Genomic DNA, 15849 nt, shown 5'->3' with positions numbered 1-15849 from the left:
AATAGCTACGTGAACTTTTTCCTGCCCCGATAAACTTAAACAGCGCGCGTGGGTGGTGGCCTCGGCCATGCGGGTGGTACTTGTGTGTGTGCGTAAAGCGCGCTCCCGCTGTCACGTAAGTAAAGCTGCATTGCTGCAAATGAGGAACTCAAGTGGATCTGTGTGCACGTGGTGGCGTCAGGTAACTGCTGCGAGTCATGAAAAGAAAGTGAACTATTGTTCATCACGAGTGCAAATGATACATGTTCCATATGTAGTTAATATTCATACTTTAGACTTTGGTGAAACGTATAGTTATTAGTACATTTACTCAAGTAACGAAGGCCACAGAAGTACAGTTCTAGGTACAAATACTTAATTTGAATGCTCCTTTATAATAACATAACAATACAGTTTGGCCTACTCATGTAGCTTCTGAAGAGACTGTTGTATGATATAAATTATTTTAAAGTTACAAAGCTCACGTAATCACTTGAAAGACACTCAAAACAACCCAAGAGTGATACAACCGACCTTAGAATTCTACAAAATGACCATGAAGTGATTCAAAGAGACTAGAAAGGGATGCACATAAAGATTCAAAGTGACCATATAGGAGACACAAAACTATGTCAAAACAACTGCAAATACATACAAAATGTGTAGAGACTCAAGACAACCACAAAGAGACATAAAACAACGAAAGAAAAGACATACAATGATTACAAAGACACTCAAAATGGTGGCACAAAAGACCACAAAGAGATGCCAAACAGCTTGAAAGGGATCCAAGTGATTCAAAATGACAACAACAGGTTGAAAAGTGACCATATTGACACAATACTTTGTTAGACAAAAAGACAGACTACAAAGAGACACAAAATGACTAGAAAAGAATCCAAGGAATTCAGAGTGATGACAAAAAAAAAAACACAAACAGGAGACAAAAATACACGGTGCAGATGGTAGCGTTTGCGGCAGTATTACAAATCAGGAAAGATGTTTCGTGTACAGATTCGTGCTCAGCATTAATGTCTTTAAAGTCATTTTCATCTAACAGTGCGCAAGATTTATTTAATGAGATATTCGACTATGGATTTCGTAATATGATTTATGAGATGAATTATGTGGATATCGGCACACAGAGATATAAAGAGCAGTAAAGGGGTGGATTTATTGGCTAAGCAAGAACTAAATCATGAAGAAGTCATGGACATTTTATTTAGTAAGTCGGAAGCAAAAACAATAATCAAAAGGAACACTATTGGAGAATGGAAGCATAGCTGCGATGTATCTCACACAGGGAGACACCTTAATGCAGTACAGCAGGAAGGGAGCACAGTGAGGACAGCAAAGAGGAGTATGCTCCATTATCTGAGGGAGACAGGACTGGACAAAATGATTTAATACGAAGTAAGTGACAAATAAAGAGTAACTCTAGAACTCTAATGAATTAAAACCGTCAGATGTGTATATATTTTACTTTGAGTGAGTATTCCTTAGTGTCTTCACTGTCTGACCCATTATTATTTTGTGCTTGTGTTTTGTATTTATCATTTAAGTTTGCATTGTATTGGCCAGGTATTCAATATCTTAAGCATCCAATTTTAAAGGTGGAAAAATAATTACACAAATACAAAAACAAATGCATTCATTACAATCACTATTTATGTTATTTTTAACAACAAGGTTCATTTCAACCTATAAGTCATTGGTTTAAATGAATTTTTTTACCAGGCCAGGTCTTTCTCTGTGGAGTCTGCATCCTGCCACTGTCAAAGACATTGGAGTTAGGTTAAATTCGAGACTTTTCTAAGTTTGTGTGGATGTGAGTGTCTCTGTGTTGGTCCTGTGATACACTGGAGACCTTTCCATGGTGTCCCCTGCCTGTCGACCAATGTCAGCTGGGATTGGCTTCAGCTTTCCTCATGACCCTCTAGAGGATAAGCTGTACAGATAATGGATGGATGTAATGGATTGAATTTGAAATGTTAAAAATGCTTTCTCTTACAGACATTAGACAGTGGAGCGGTATAAATGGTGAACATGATTTGACTGCCTTACAGGAAGATTTTCTTTATGTGCCGTCAACCTGATTATAAAATCATGTTTCTGATTTTTTGCAGAGCGTTCAGTCGATAGAACGATGAGAAGGTGAGGGCTGCTTCCCATCACAAACACCCTGAACGATTGACAGAGGTATCCACACCTTTCCTCTATACATTACTCCAACTACTACTGTTTAACCTTCAAATCATTTAACTTGAAAGCTTCAGACCACAGATATCTCTTTATACACATGTGTCCACATTACCCTGCATGTGAAGTAGATCCATACCACCAGCAGAGATAGAGATTCCCTTTGAGACTGAATCCAGAATAAAAGCCTGCAAAAGCTGGTTAATGTTAGAGCGATCCTGTCAATCACAGCGATGCATCATGGCGTATGTCTGTGCTGCGTTCTCGTGCAGTCGTGTTCTCTCAGCTGACAGGAGCAGCCTGGCCTCGGAATATTTTAATTTTACAGTCATGATGGAGAACATTATTTTTATATATATATTATATTTAATAAATATCAAGTACAGCTCACACATGTTCATAGTAAAAGGAAACTTCATCGAGTCTCGTTCTCAACCACATACTGTTTATCACTGGCAGCTTTTCGGTGATGCCAGTCAGGAGGCAGTCAAGTGTTATCCAATAGCTGTATTGAACAGTGCAGAGCTAATCAGCGACTAATGGCTGATTCTCTGTGAAAGCAAAGCTGCTGAGCTGTAATTGAACTATTAGCTGTCGTGGATGCTGCAGGTGAGAGCTGCACAGGAACGGCTTGATTCATCCACTGAGTTTACACTGGAAAAATAATAATTTATTCAATGAAAACCTGGTTAAACTGTCTTTATATTCCATGCTAGAAAATACTGGCCTAAATCAGCCAGTACGCTATAACCGGGATTATAGAAGCTTTTAGTTTCTTCCCACGAAGAAAACCTGCAATTTACAAGGAGTGATGCATCTTATATTCCAGACAGCTGCAATTATTCAGAGCAGCAACTGAAAGAACTTGATAATTTATGAATATACAGCTAAAACAACTGTTAAAAAGAAATTAAGAAAAAGAATGTGTATCTTGTGTACGACCAACAGATATAAATATTTAGAGTGCATACCCAAACATGATCGTCTAGTTCTTATAGTGGAAATATAAAAAGTAAAAGTGTACAAAAGCAGCCGTCACTCTGCCGTTGCTCTGTCTTAACTCTGTCATTAGTGTTTTGCCATATCGTCCATAAACTGAGCCAATGGATGGAATCCTAATAGAAATCTCCATCTGTTGTCTTCTCTTGAACATGCATGCCAGCAGCTGCTGAGTCTTGCAGTCGACAGCAGGTGGGATATGACTCGCGGTTTCATTTATCATTATCCCGACTCAGGTGTGCTTCAGTCATTCAGTCCATGGCCATGTTTGAAACCACCCACTCAGTCATGAACCCCTACTGGATAAATAAGGACATGTACAGTATGTAGAGGACTGAGACATGCTGCCTTGATGCATGATGGAATTGCTCGGTTAGTGACCATCACTTGCACTCTACTTTTCATGATGCATATTGGAAAACAACTATATAGGGTATGTATAAATTTCACTCAACGTTCGGAAAGCCCTACAAAATGGTGAATTCAGTATGTAGTGGACTATATCGTGATTAGTGAGTGATTTGGAACACAGTCTTTCTGGTGTTGTCCTCAAACGCTCACTGACGTCAGCGACTCATCTCCGATGCTCTGTCTGCCTTTGACTGAACGATGTGGAGCGAGGAAGTGGGCTCGTTTACAGTCCCTGTGGCCTTTCATGACATCTGTGTGTCCTGTGCAGAGGGGGAGGCATTAAGTGTGTGTGTGTGTGTGTGTGTGTGTGTGTGTGTGTGTGTGTGTGTGTGTGTGTGTGTGTGTGTGTGTGTGTGCGTGCGTGCGTGTGTGGGAGGGAGGGGGGGTCCATCTTTAACAGATGGCTGTGGGTGGCCTTTTGAGAAGCTGTGGATCCAGAGCAGCGCACTGATGATTTATCCATGGCTTGTTGCGCCTTAATCAGAAACAGTGGGAGACATTCTTCACTGTCAGCCCTTGACAACACGCTTTGTGTTTGATGCCTGTTGCTGACAGAGTGCTCGCCTATACAAATATATCTCCCCCTGCAGCCTCCCCGGCAGGTGCGCTTATTTAAGCAGAAAATCCATCAACTTTAGCAATTTCTTGCTGTTATTTTATATTATTTTGATGACTGGGACTCTGATTGAATTTGATGCTGTCATAAATAGATGTATATTAAAGCAGCATTTTCTTCCTCTTTTTCACTTCTGTGCCTCGGTTGACTTAATTCCCCCCCTCATCTTTTTTCTGCCTGAGTCGACACAGGGAAAAATGAGAATATGTTTGCTTGGAAGACAAATTCTTGCACAGTCATCCAACAGTTATACTGGAAAATATAACACACCTGTCTGCAGGGAGAATTGTTTTTGAAACCCCGTATTGCATTCTCATAGGCCATCTTTTGTGTTTTGTGGGAGTAATTCTTCCAATTACAACAAAAGATGCTTTGTTTTTTGTTTTATCAGCATCGTGAAGCTGGAGGCAAACCACTGCAACACCATCTGTATCCGAGAAGCAGAGACAACTCAGAGACATGGGTGAAGATGCTTTAAGAAAAAGGTAGGATAAAAGTATAACAAAGCATAGTTTAAACTTAATTTCCACGTTTAGTTCTGAGTTTTACCTCTGAGAGAGGTTTGTAACATGGATGCCGATTTGCGTGTCATGGAAACCAAGCGTCCCCTGTCCTCTGTGTGTTTTACATGTGCAGTGTGAAACCTTGAGGTTTGTCATACATAGATTTTGGTTCCGCTGCATTGAGCCTGACTGACCACGCTTGGTTAGAGACATCAGCCCCAGCGAGGCCGCCACAGATGGCTGCGCTGTCATTAATTGATTTCTTAATAATCTATGATTCTTGACTATTACACGATAAGTGGTGGGAGGTGTCAGCTTTAGGTGGTTACAAGTACACATCGCAAAACGAAGAGGGGAAATTTCTGACTTCACAGTAAAGCTGCTTTCAGTTGTGCACTGAGCTCTGGATAATCTCCTGACATTCTCCAGAAGGGCTGTATGTGACAATGCAAGTGTCCGGGTGAGAGGCTCAGGACATTCATGTGACTGAAAAAAAAAAAAAGAATACAAATATCTCATGATGAAAAAGTGGAGGCGTAGAAGACATCAATAGTTTTTGCTGATATGGACCAACACCCGTGTCCGTGTGCTGTAATCAAAAACACCGGATCTCTGCAGCAGAATTTATACATTTATACACCCTGCCTCTGCCTGCTGCACCACGCCTTACGTGAACGCTGTGGAGATTTCTTTGTTGTTGTGAATACGTCTGAGCGTAAAATCCCCTGATGCGTTGTTGATGTGTGAAAGGCCAACGAAGAAAGTTCGGTTTCCAATGCTGTGGAAATCTTGAACTGGAGTTCTGAAAACGGCTCAAGAGTGTGGTGACTGTGCTTCTCATCACGTAAAGGCATAAAAAATCCCCATAACAACACAGTTAAACATACGTGAGACAGTTCTGGGGCTTTTAGTTTGTAATTCTTTTGATAATAATCCTTTGTAATGCTTACTGACGGTCACACATTTCTGGTAGTGATCATTGATAGAAGTGTCAGTATCGTTTCCTTTTGGAGGGTGGGGTCGTCTTTGGTGTCAGGATGAGGCACTTATTTGTTTGGAAGGAGCTTGAAGTTGCACAGTTGCTTGTTTGCATTTATTCATGCTGTAACAGATTCTTTGGCTCACTTGGGGGCAGTAGAAACAACTTTGACATGACCTGAAGCTTATTGAAAAATGCATAATCAAATGTGTAATTATTGTGAATATGGTTAGTAGCAAGATTAGCATTCACCTGATGAACAAAAATATGTCCAATATCCACTCTTATTGCTCAGTCTATTGTCTCCTCAGATAATTATCTGGCTCGCTATTTGTTAATGCTTCATTATGTTTACTAGCTTTGTTATATTGGCTGTTCTGTTATTGTGAAAACTGCTGCCTGCTGTGGCTGAAAGCACTGAGAGCCGTGAGAGTGAATCAAAACAGTGAATTGGTGGCCAGGCAGCGAAAAACAATCTCCAAACAATCTCTAAAAAATATTTGTATATTGTCACGCTTGATAGACAAAGGCATTGATTGTAGCTTTAAAAAGATTTTGTGGTCTCTTTTTGGGACCCTTTAACTGGTTTTATTACATTTATTTAAATTTAGAATCATTTCCATTAAAATTCCCAAATCTGTTGCAGTGACTCTACTCCTTCAGCGTCCTCCCAGCTGACGTTTTTGTTGTCTGCCTTCATGTAGTTTATACTTTAGAAAATAGTAGCTGAGGTCCCATATGAGACCTGTGTTCCCATAGCATGTTCACAAGGGATTTGCAGCTTCTCATAGAAAATGAACGAGAGGCAGCAGTTCTGTCTAACTCATCTTGTGTTCTGAGACCATTTTGGCGCAGGATGACTAAAAATGAGAGGTACAGAGGCAAAGATGAGGAGAGAAGAGCAAGAAGACACTGATTGTTATCTGCAGATTCATTGACAAGACTATGCATTTTGAAGCTTTATCTGGGTACAGAAGAAAGTCTCTGGTACTACATGCACTGTATATCTAAAAGGCGTCCTATGCAGGGAGCATTGAGTTCTGTTGATTGTGAGTTTCTCTGCATCATCTGCATGACAACAATACAGCAGACAGGATGTTTTTGTGTGATAATATCTTTTTAACATTTGAGCTCATGACATAAACTGTAACTACACATAGGACTGGATCACTGGCAGATGCTATAATTGGACCTGTGTGAATAGAACCTCGGTGCATACATAGTTTCATAATTTTCCTCTTTCAAGTGTCACCTATGACAGTTTTTATAAAACATCTTCTGCTCAGAAGAGTCTCTGTCCTTCCAAATTTTTAAAAAGCCAATTTTCAGGGAAGGGTGACTTAGACTTTCAAAACGCACCTCTATAAACGAAAAAAGTTATAAAAGCAAAACCAGAGTTTTTCTGAATGTTCTTGGCTTCACCCCCGGGATCTACAATCCCTGCAGCTCCAAAGGCTTACATGGCTTCCTATTTTATAAGCAGCTGAGCTGGAATTGCAGGAAGCTCTCTGTGACAGAAAACAATACAATGGGGCTGGGTGGGGTGGGCTCAGATAAAGGGTGGGGGGGACTCGCTGGAGTTTGGGACACAGAAATGTCCTTGAGAATCAAAGAATCCAGACGGCATTTAGCCAAACAGCTCTGTCTCTTTATTTTCCTTGTCCTCGTTTCTGCTGCGCTGCTGAAATCCTTTTCTTGGCAGGAAAAAATAGAAAACAGCAAACATTTTTCTTTTGTTTCTTTTGCTGCTGATCAGCCAGTGAGGCATTCGAGCATGCGTTTAGAATGCGTCATCTTTAGTATGATAACAGTCCTATGATGAACATATATTTCACTATAATAATGGATTCAATGTTGGGAAATGTTTGACTTTTTTCTCATCTTCTGCATTTTCCAAAGCCCCTTTTCCACTGATCAAAAAAACACTAACACTTGCTAACATTTGGCTTTTGTCTGCAATGGGAATGGATCTAATCAGCATTCACTCCTGTGTCAAATGCCTCTGCGGCAGACACAGGTTTTAGTTAGCTCTGACTCAGAACGGCAGTGATGGAAACTTGACATCCAGGTGAAAGTGCCAATTTAGCAAGACAGCGGTGTGAGAGCGACTCAGTGGAAAAATATAGAGAGGAGAAATTCCTCTACTGACAATGAGAAAGGAGTCATTAACCTGATTGTCACCTCATGTTTAACAGTCACAGCATTAAAACAGTAATCCAGTTCTTTAACCAATAGATGCTCCTCTGTGTTCAGCTGCTCGTCACTTTGTGTGTGTTTGGTGCTGGGCAGGTTATGTGCAGGAAACAAAAACAGCTGCCTGCTGTGACTGAAAACGACTGGATGAGAGCAGTGAGAGTCAAACCAAACAATGAAGCGGAAAACAGACGGTTAAATAATGAGCTGCAGATTCATGTGATAAGTCTTTGTATGTTCATCACTGCAAGTGATCTCTGTCACAGGATTGTGACATTTTCCTGATGCTGATACAATGCTAGTGTGTGTGTGTGTGTGCGCGTTTCTGTGTTAAATTTGCTAGTTAAACCTTAGATGTTGTTAACAAGCCCTGATACAAGACATGTAATTGAGGCTTGATTTGAATCATAACATTTACATTAACTAAACTATGAATAAGAAGATAAAAACTGAATATAAAGAACATGAATCAAGAAAATGAAATGTAAACAGATATGCTTATCTTCTCTGCGTCTTTTATTCAGTAAAATATTTGCCCACACACACACTAATTGAAGAACACAGCTATAATTAACAACAAGCCTTAATTGACACATCTTAATAGCCCCGCTTCTCAAGCCTGGGTATTTTCCACAGCGTGTGATGTTCATCAGGTGATTAACTCTTCACTTCCTGCAAGACCTTTGTTTTCCTCCCACAACCAAACACACACACACACACACACACACACACACGCGCGCGCACGCACGCACGCACGCACGCACACATACGCTTCTCCCCTGTGCTTTGTTCCCTCTGACTTGACATGAGCACGCTGACTCGCAGGCAGAACTCTAGCAGCTAATCCCTCTATGTTAACAAACCTGACACCTCTCTGCTGTTTCTACCAGTCAGAAAATGGTTTTTACATTCCCATGGCACATTTTGCACGTTTCCGCTCCTCTAGAAGTTGTTTTTGCCTCCTGTTACCAGCTGTGAATTTCCCATTTCTCCCTCCATTGTAATTGCACTTCTCTCTCCACGTATCAATCCAGGTGAAGGTGCATCTATTCCCTATAACTTTCAACATTTGCAGTTTAATTGAATTGGATCAAATTTGATTTACAGGATACACTCCCATCTCGATCTCTTATCAATGACGAGCTGAGAAATTACTTCTTCCTCAGATTCTGCCCCAAAACTTTAAAAGTTTTGTACCTTTGTGGAAAGCCAAAGGGAGAGTGAGAAGACCTTTATCTTTGTTGCAGGTACATTGATAGATCTGCTGCTGTTGTGAGACCAATTCATACAGAGTGGAGTGTGTTGCCCTCTCACACGGATATATTAAATAACGCAGCAAGCGGAATTAGCCTGAGTCTTGAGTTTTAATAAAACAGATATTTTTAAAGGGCACAGAGGAGAATAACAAGCGACCGATTTTCATGACTGTGTAGACTAAAGCTTTGTGAAAGCTCAGAGACATAAGAAGGCATGAGATGTAGAAAACGCAAAGTAGTTGTACTGAAGAATCTAAATATCAAAGTTAGCTGTATGGCATTTCACATGTTCAATATTCATATGACCTAGGTGAGGTGTCGTTAAACACCCTGATGGCATTTTTGGGGTGTCGTATATCCCAAAATATGTGTCTGGCTTATATTTGGACTAAGATTCCGTCATTGTATGCTAAATATCCTGAGAAAATTGTTTCTGTGGTCCTGTCCTCAACAGGAATCAAATTCCTGCTTCAAGCTCTCTCTGTGTCTCTGTGGATGTTTTGTAGCTAAATCTTCAGTCTGCCATCTGTCCAGTCAGAAAAGAAACTGCTAAAAATGTCTTCACAGTGTCCTGCTGGCACAGTTGGCAATGTGTAACCAAACTGGCTTGACGCCTTTGTGGTGTGGAAACTTCCCCTGTCCCTCCAATATGGACTCCTCCTTAAATGACCACACGGAGACAAACATATGAATGTGTGTGTTGTCCATTTGGTTGGGTATTGTTTTTTTTCTGATGTTGTGCTAAATCAATACTTTTACTCAGAGCAGAAACTAAAAAAGTAAAGATTCCTAAGGCAATTTGAAATTTTATTTATTAACTGTTAACAATTTAAAGTATGTGCATCATAAATAATACAAGGATTTACTACTAAAGTAGAAATTTTGGATTTGGGCTGTTAAGATATTGTGCTAGCAACAACAACCTGCTATCAGAATGGTTATACTCAGGTGCCTTATCCAGAGTGAGCTGTTCTCCTGGAGTCCCAGGGACAGAATGTTCAGTATTTTGTAAAAAGATTCAAATGAGCGATTGTCCATGACGTCCGTGGTGATGCTCTGATGAACAGGCTATCCAATATGCAATATGCAAATCAATAGTGTATGGGTTTAGAGGATGTGCTGTCATCATAATCACTCCCTGTTAACTATGATTACTGGACAGACCAGCCGTCATAATATTGCTCTGTTATTGGTCGACCGCCCTGGTTTCAGCTCAACATGAAGCTTTGTTGTAGCGAGCTGCTTTACAAGATGCCCGGGTGGAGGTGTGTACCGAAACCTTCCAGTGCTGATGAAATCCACTCTGTGGCCTATTGATCTGGCCTGTGGTTTGATTCATGCTGTCTTTAAAAATTCATTAGTTTGAGGCATGGGGGCGCTGCGGAGCGACAGGCACTCCTGTAGGGCACATTTGTCTATGTTTATAGAAACAGGATCAGTCACTCAGCAGCAACAAAAGAGGTCCTGACAGGTCCACCAGGGCCCAGTGAGTCACACATGGTCACCCTGTACCATAGACGAACACATGCTGACCCACAAGGTGAGAGAAGAAGCTCATACTTACATTCTTATGCACCTACATATCTGTCTGTGGTTCATATTGATCCCTCTCCTCTGGCGGCCTTTGTGCAGACTGAGACGGGAGCTCTTGTTCTGCAGCTGCAGCAGCTCCGCAAATCCTTCATCCGAACACATGTAAAATACAAACACTTCATTTAGAGGCTGTGGTTGTTCAATTATCTTTCTGAGTCCCCACTCATGAATCAGCTGGGACGTTATTAATAATGTATCATGACCCAAATGTCACTGTTTGTATATAGCATGTTTTGTTTTACATTCAAATAAACTCGGGAGTATTTTTAAGGTAAAAATAACCATGCAGGTTCATGCCAACCACATTTTAAATACCACATTTTATCCACATCTGTCTCTTAACTTTGCTTCGGCAAAACTTTCCTAATTAGCTCTGATGTGACAAACTCACAAAGCCGAGATGCTCGGTCTTCACCCTGTATCTTTTCAAATGTGTTTATCATACATCAAGAAGCAACGAGCAGTGGTGTGTGCTGCCGCAGTGCTTTTAGACTTTGCTTTTCTGTCACACAGTGCTGCTGTGACCCTGCACAGTGTGTCTGGCTCTGCTTTGAAAAATCAAACACTTACTGTTCTCCACTAGAAAGAAATCAGTCTTTAACCTTACTATTGACTCACGAGAATCTTTAAAATCATGATATCAGTTTCAGCCCTAATTTAAAGGTAACGTAATGTCAGGTGACAGGAAGTGAGATTTCTTATAACATCGCTGTGCTTGAAGTGTTTTCATAAATATTAACAATCAACTCACTGAGCCCAACCCGAGACAAAAATCTGCTATTTTGAAATTATTGAAGTATATAATTTCTTGTGTAATTGATTTATGAACTTCACTTGGTTCCTGTGTTGTTTGTGTTGCCAAACAGATTCATAAATTCAGTTGTTGTTGTAATTATTCAATTTTTAATTTATTGATTTGTCCTTTTTTTAAAAAATTCCCCCAAAGTGAAGCCAAATCATCTTGATCGCCCCCTGGTTGCTGGTTGCAGTAGAGAACACAAACCCTAACTCCCTCATCTTAGCAAAGGGGACATGGACCCAAGTAAAAAGTCAAAGTACATGTTAAATACATTTTTCATTTCAGGTAGTTCTCATCCCACTGACATAGTTAAAGTGCTCATGTTTTTGATGGTTTAAATTAGTGATTTAATATGAATTAACATATTGTCAATTAATGCCCGTTTTAGAATTGATTTACAATTTAGCTTCTTCATAACATAATGCCCACAGGTACACATGGCTTTATATGTTAACATAAAAATAACCTTTTAAATGTTTAAAAGTGGTGTTTCCAGATGTTGAATTGTTTACGTTGCAATTATTTGATTTTGTCAATATGCTCATATTAATGCATACTCACACACATGAGTCATGTGTCATTGTAGGTGGAGTATGTGGAGGTGACATGTGGGGCTATTGATTCTCTGTGACCATTATGGTGATGCAGCAGGAGGACTTAACCAAGTGGGAGTGGGAGTGGGAGGACAGCAAAGGTCTTGCAGGAAGTGAAGAGTTAATCACCTGATGAACATCACACGCTGTGGAAAATACCCAGACTTGATAAGCGGGGCTATTAAGATGTGTCAATTAAGGCTTGTTGTTAATTATAGCTGTGTTCTTCAATTAGTGCTGATTGGTGGCAGGTTGAGTCAGAGCTTAATGGTGAACAATGGGTCAGCAGGATAGAGGACGTACTGAGGAGTGAGAGAATAAAAAGGATTGAAACGGCAGAGAGGAGGAGAAGGGACCAGAGAGACTTTGGTCAACCTCAACATCCTGCTGCTTGTAGTATCACATTGAAACCCTCACACCCACTCGGCTATACGGCACACACATAGATACGCCCTCAACACATGAAAGCATAGACTGAACAGAAGGTGATCCTGCAGTCTGTGCTGGCAGCTCCCCCACAGTGGATCCTGGGTCAGGTTGTATTCACAAGCAGAGCGAAGGGAAAGCCTCGGCTGCCAGGACAGGAACAACCCCCCCCCCACTAAAGAGCTGTTGGCTTTTTGAAGCAGGGAAATGAGAATCTTGCCTCTGCCTGAGCTTGCATCACCCCTGCTCCTCGCCCACTCCCACGTCAGAGTGGGGAAGAGTTCACACGCTGCTCCACTCTGGCTTTGTCAGCAAAGAGCCGAGCCCACGCTTTGTTCTCCATCTGTGTGTGCACGTTTGACTGATCATCATTTTTCAGTGTAGAGATATAACTAAGAGATGTGAAGTTATTCATTTGTATGCTGCTCAGCTGACACACAATATAGTAGCATGCGTGCTTGTGCGAGTGATGAATACGCCTGCATGTGCATTTGTTATGTGTGCATACGTCGCTCCTGGCAGACAACATCACAATACTGTTTTCATCTTCATGACTCAGTTAAATAAAACAGCACCTCTGGGTTCAGTTCAACTTGTGTGAGAACACAGGGCAGTAATGACTTATCTCCTCTGCAAACAGGAACGTGCATATCATACTATCAGAGGACGAGGCAGGCATCCTCAGGGGGATACATTTGTGTGGCGTACATGTATAAACACTGATTAGTTGTTTGTGGAGGGGCCAGGATGTGAGGCGGTGCCGTCTCACACTGGACTACACTGGAATAATGAGATCTGAGAACGACTCCGGTCTTGACAATAATCGAACTTTATGTTCCTGTGAGCGCCGATTCATTTTCCTGTCATGGTAATTAGATATACCATCAGGCATTTGCTGGCCTGGGGCTTTTAAAAATGTTTTTTGTTAAAGCTGTAGCTGTCGGCGTCTGTCATATCTGAACTGATCACTGTCTGACAGATTACAAGACAATGCAAAAGTTCAAAACAATAAATAAGCAGTTTGAAACTTTGTGGCACTGACTTGAATCCTAATATTAAAGCGCTCATCTACTGAGATTCTTTACTCAAAGGTTCCATGCACAGGGATGCATTTGCACGGACCATGTGACGCACAGTGTTGCTAGTTGTTCTACACTATTACACTGATCAAAAACATGCTCCTCATGCACTGGTTTTCTTCATGTGGTGGGAAGGTTAAGTTAAGACTGTAGACTGTGTATAAAGATGGATGAAATGACGACCCCCTAAAAGCGAAACCAAGTCATCATCATTGGCCCCTGGTAGCTGGCGGCAATAAAGGTCATTAACCCCACCTTCTCCATGTTAGGAGATGGGACATGGACCAAACTCAAACCTAAAGTACACGTCAAATACATTTTTCACACTGATTTATGTACAAGTGTTCATTTTCCAGTAAATTTGGTTTTAATTATTGATTCTATGCTGTAAAAACAGGGTGAAACGTCATGATTGACAGCGGAGACTAACTTACTAACTATTGGCTGAGTACATGAATCATTGGGACTTCACACCATGATCGCTAATGTACAAACTGCGGCTTCAAATGACCTCAAAAGTGCAAGATGGCAGCACCCATGTCCAGTATTTTTTTGCTTTACGACCAAATAAAGTTGTTTATTAACATTAATAATGATGCGTTTGATTTAGATATTTGGAGTAACGATTATGTTGTTGATTATAGATGAACGGAAAGTATTATTATTGTATTCACAGCCGGTTGATTTGTCCTTTGCAAAAAATATATGATATTCATTTGTAGTGATTATACAGACTTGTAACATTTCAATGTGCGTATGTGAAGGCACTTGATCATGGTCTTTTTATTTTATTTCTAATTAAAACATACTTTTGGTTCATTTTATTACAGATACATTTACAGAAATATTAAACTAGCATGATCCTGACCTGCCATTAAACAAGATGCTTTTGTTGCTGCAAAAGCATTTCAATGGTTGAGCTCTACTTTCTCACACAGTGGCTTTGTGTAAATTCTCGGCAGTACTTTGGTGATGCACATCAAAAAGCCAGACACTTGGCCTGATGTAGGCGAGGATTAAGGCTTCATTTTGTTGAAGCTTCCGCTCATTGATTCCCAGAGAAACTAATGAACGTTGGGACACAGAGGTGATTATCTCCCTGCATCAGAGGGCAGAGCAGAATAAAATGGGGTCGTAAGGGTGAGGTGAAGCCTGGACTGAATGTTTTCCCTGCAGAGGAACAGTCCAACACCTCCAGCCACAAATTTAAACTACACATATACAGGCTACTGAGGTTAAAAATCTGTACGCAAAAAATGATATTTATTTTAGGTGTGATATGTGTGCATTTTTGCTGTCAAATCGCTTGGGATTTTGCAGCTGAATTTGTATTTCACATTTATATGTTTTATTCACTAATGTGCTCATTTGATCAAGTTGAAAATGGTGAAGCTGTTGATTTACCTACACTTCCAGCAGGTACAGAGCTCAAACATGAAGCCAAATCATCTTGATCAACCTCTGGTGGCTGGCTACAGTATAGTTCATGGACACTGCCTCCTCCATGTTAATGAATGAGGCATGGACGATGAATTTATAAGTCAAATATTTTTTCTCAAAGAGGAGTTTTGTCATAATAGGTAGTTCTTATCGCATTTATGTTTGTTCAAGTGTTCATGTTTCCACTAAGTTTAGTTTTAAGTAATTAATTATTTGATTATCATTTATGGAGCTTGTGTCCACCTAATGAATGTGAGTCCAGTGTTCTTTTGAAGCTCATTTGTGGTCTCTACGTACTCCTGACGGAAATATCTGGCTCTAATATATATTTATATGTGTTCACCTGCTAATAGTATTTGTCGCATAGTTTTTGTGCTGAGCCATAAGTGTGCAGTGGGTGTTCAGACCTTTTATTTCTAAAAATGGGGCAATGAGAGTTGTGAGAGCGAATGTGGTGGGCCACTCAGTAGAGCTCATTCTTCCACCAACAGTCCCATTAAATTCTATTAACCAAATTACACACACTCATAAATATCAGATTCCTAATTGTTTTCTTTCAAAAGGTTCCATGAATTATTCAGAGAAATTGCCGAAAATTTGAGAAAAAAACCCGCCCTATCGCAATATCGATGGACGTAAAAAAAAATTCTTGATCCAACACTCCGGATCCTTGGTTAGAGTTCTTTCTTGGCACATTTCCCATCCTTCCACCAAGTTTTCTAGAAATTCTTTCAGTAGTTTTTGCTTAATCCTGCTAACAAACAAGGAATTAAATGACAAAGGG

General features: G+C 40.4%; 1 long non-coding RNA gene across 1 annotated transcript in view; it reads left to right on the top strand.

Annotated features, from left to right (window-relative positions):
* The first annotated feature begins 86 nt into the window (after nt 1-86).
* LOC109634079 (uncharacterized) overlaps nt 87-15849 on the top strand; it is a 35480-nt gene continuing 19717 nt past the window's right edge. Inside the window, exons 1-3 of the long non-coding RNA XR_002203034.2 lie at nt 87-181; nt 2106-2178; nt 4596-4689. This is a non-coding gene — a long non-coding RNA (uncharacterized lncRNA). The remainder of the gene's footprint in view (nt 182-2105; nt 2179-4595; nt 4690-15849) is intronic.

The sequence above is a fragment of the Paralichthys olivaceus genome, chromosome 5 (assembly GCF_024713975.1).
Source record: "Paralichthys olivaceus isolate ysfri-2021 chromosome 5, ASM2471397v2, whole genome shotgun sequence".
Taxonomy (NCBI): Eukaryota; Metazoa; Chordata; class Actinopteri; order Pleuronectiformes; family Paralichthyidae; genus Paralichthys; species Paralichthys olivaceus.
Note: the sequence above shows the minus strand (reverse complement) of the source record. Positions and strands in the feature narration are given on the sequence as shown.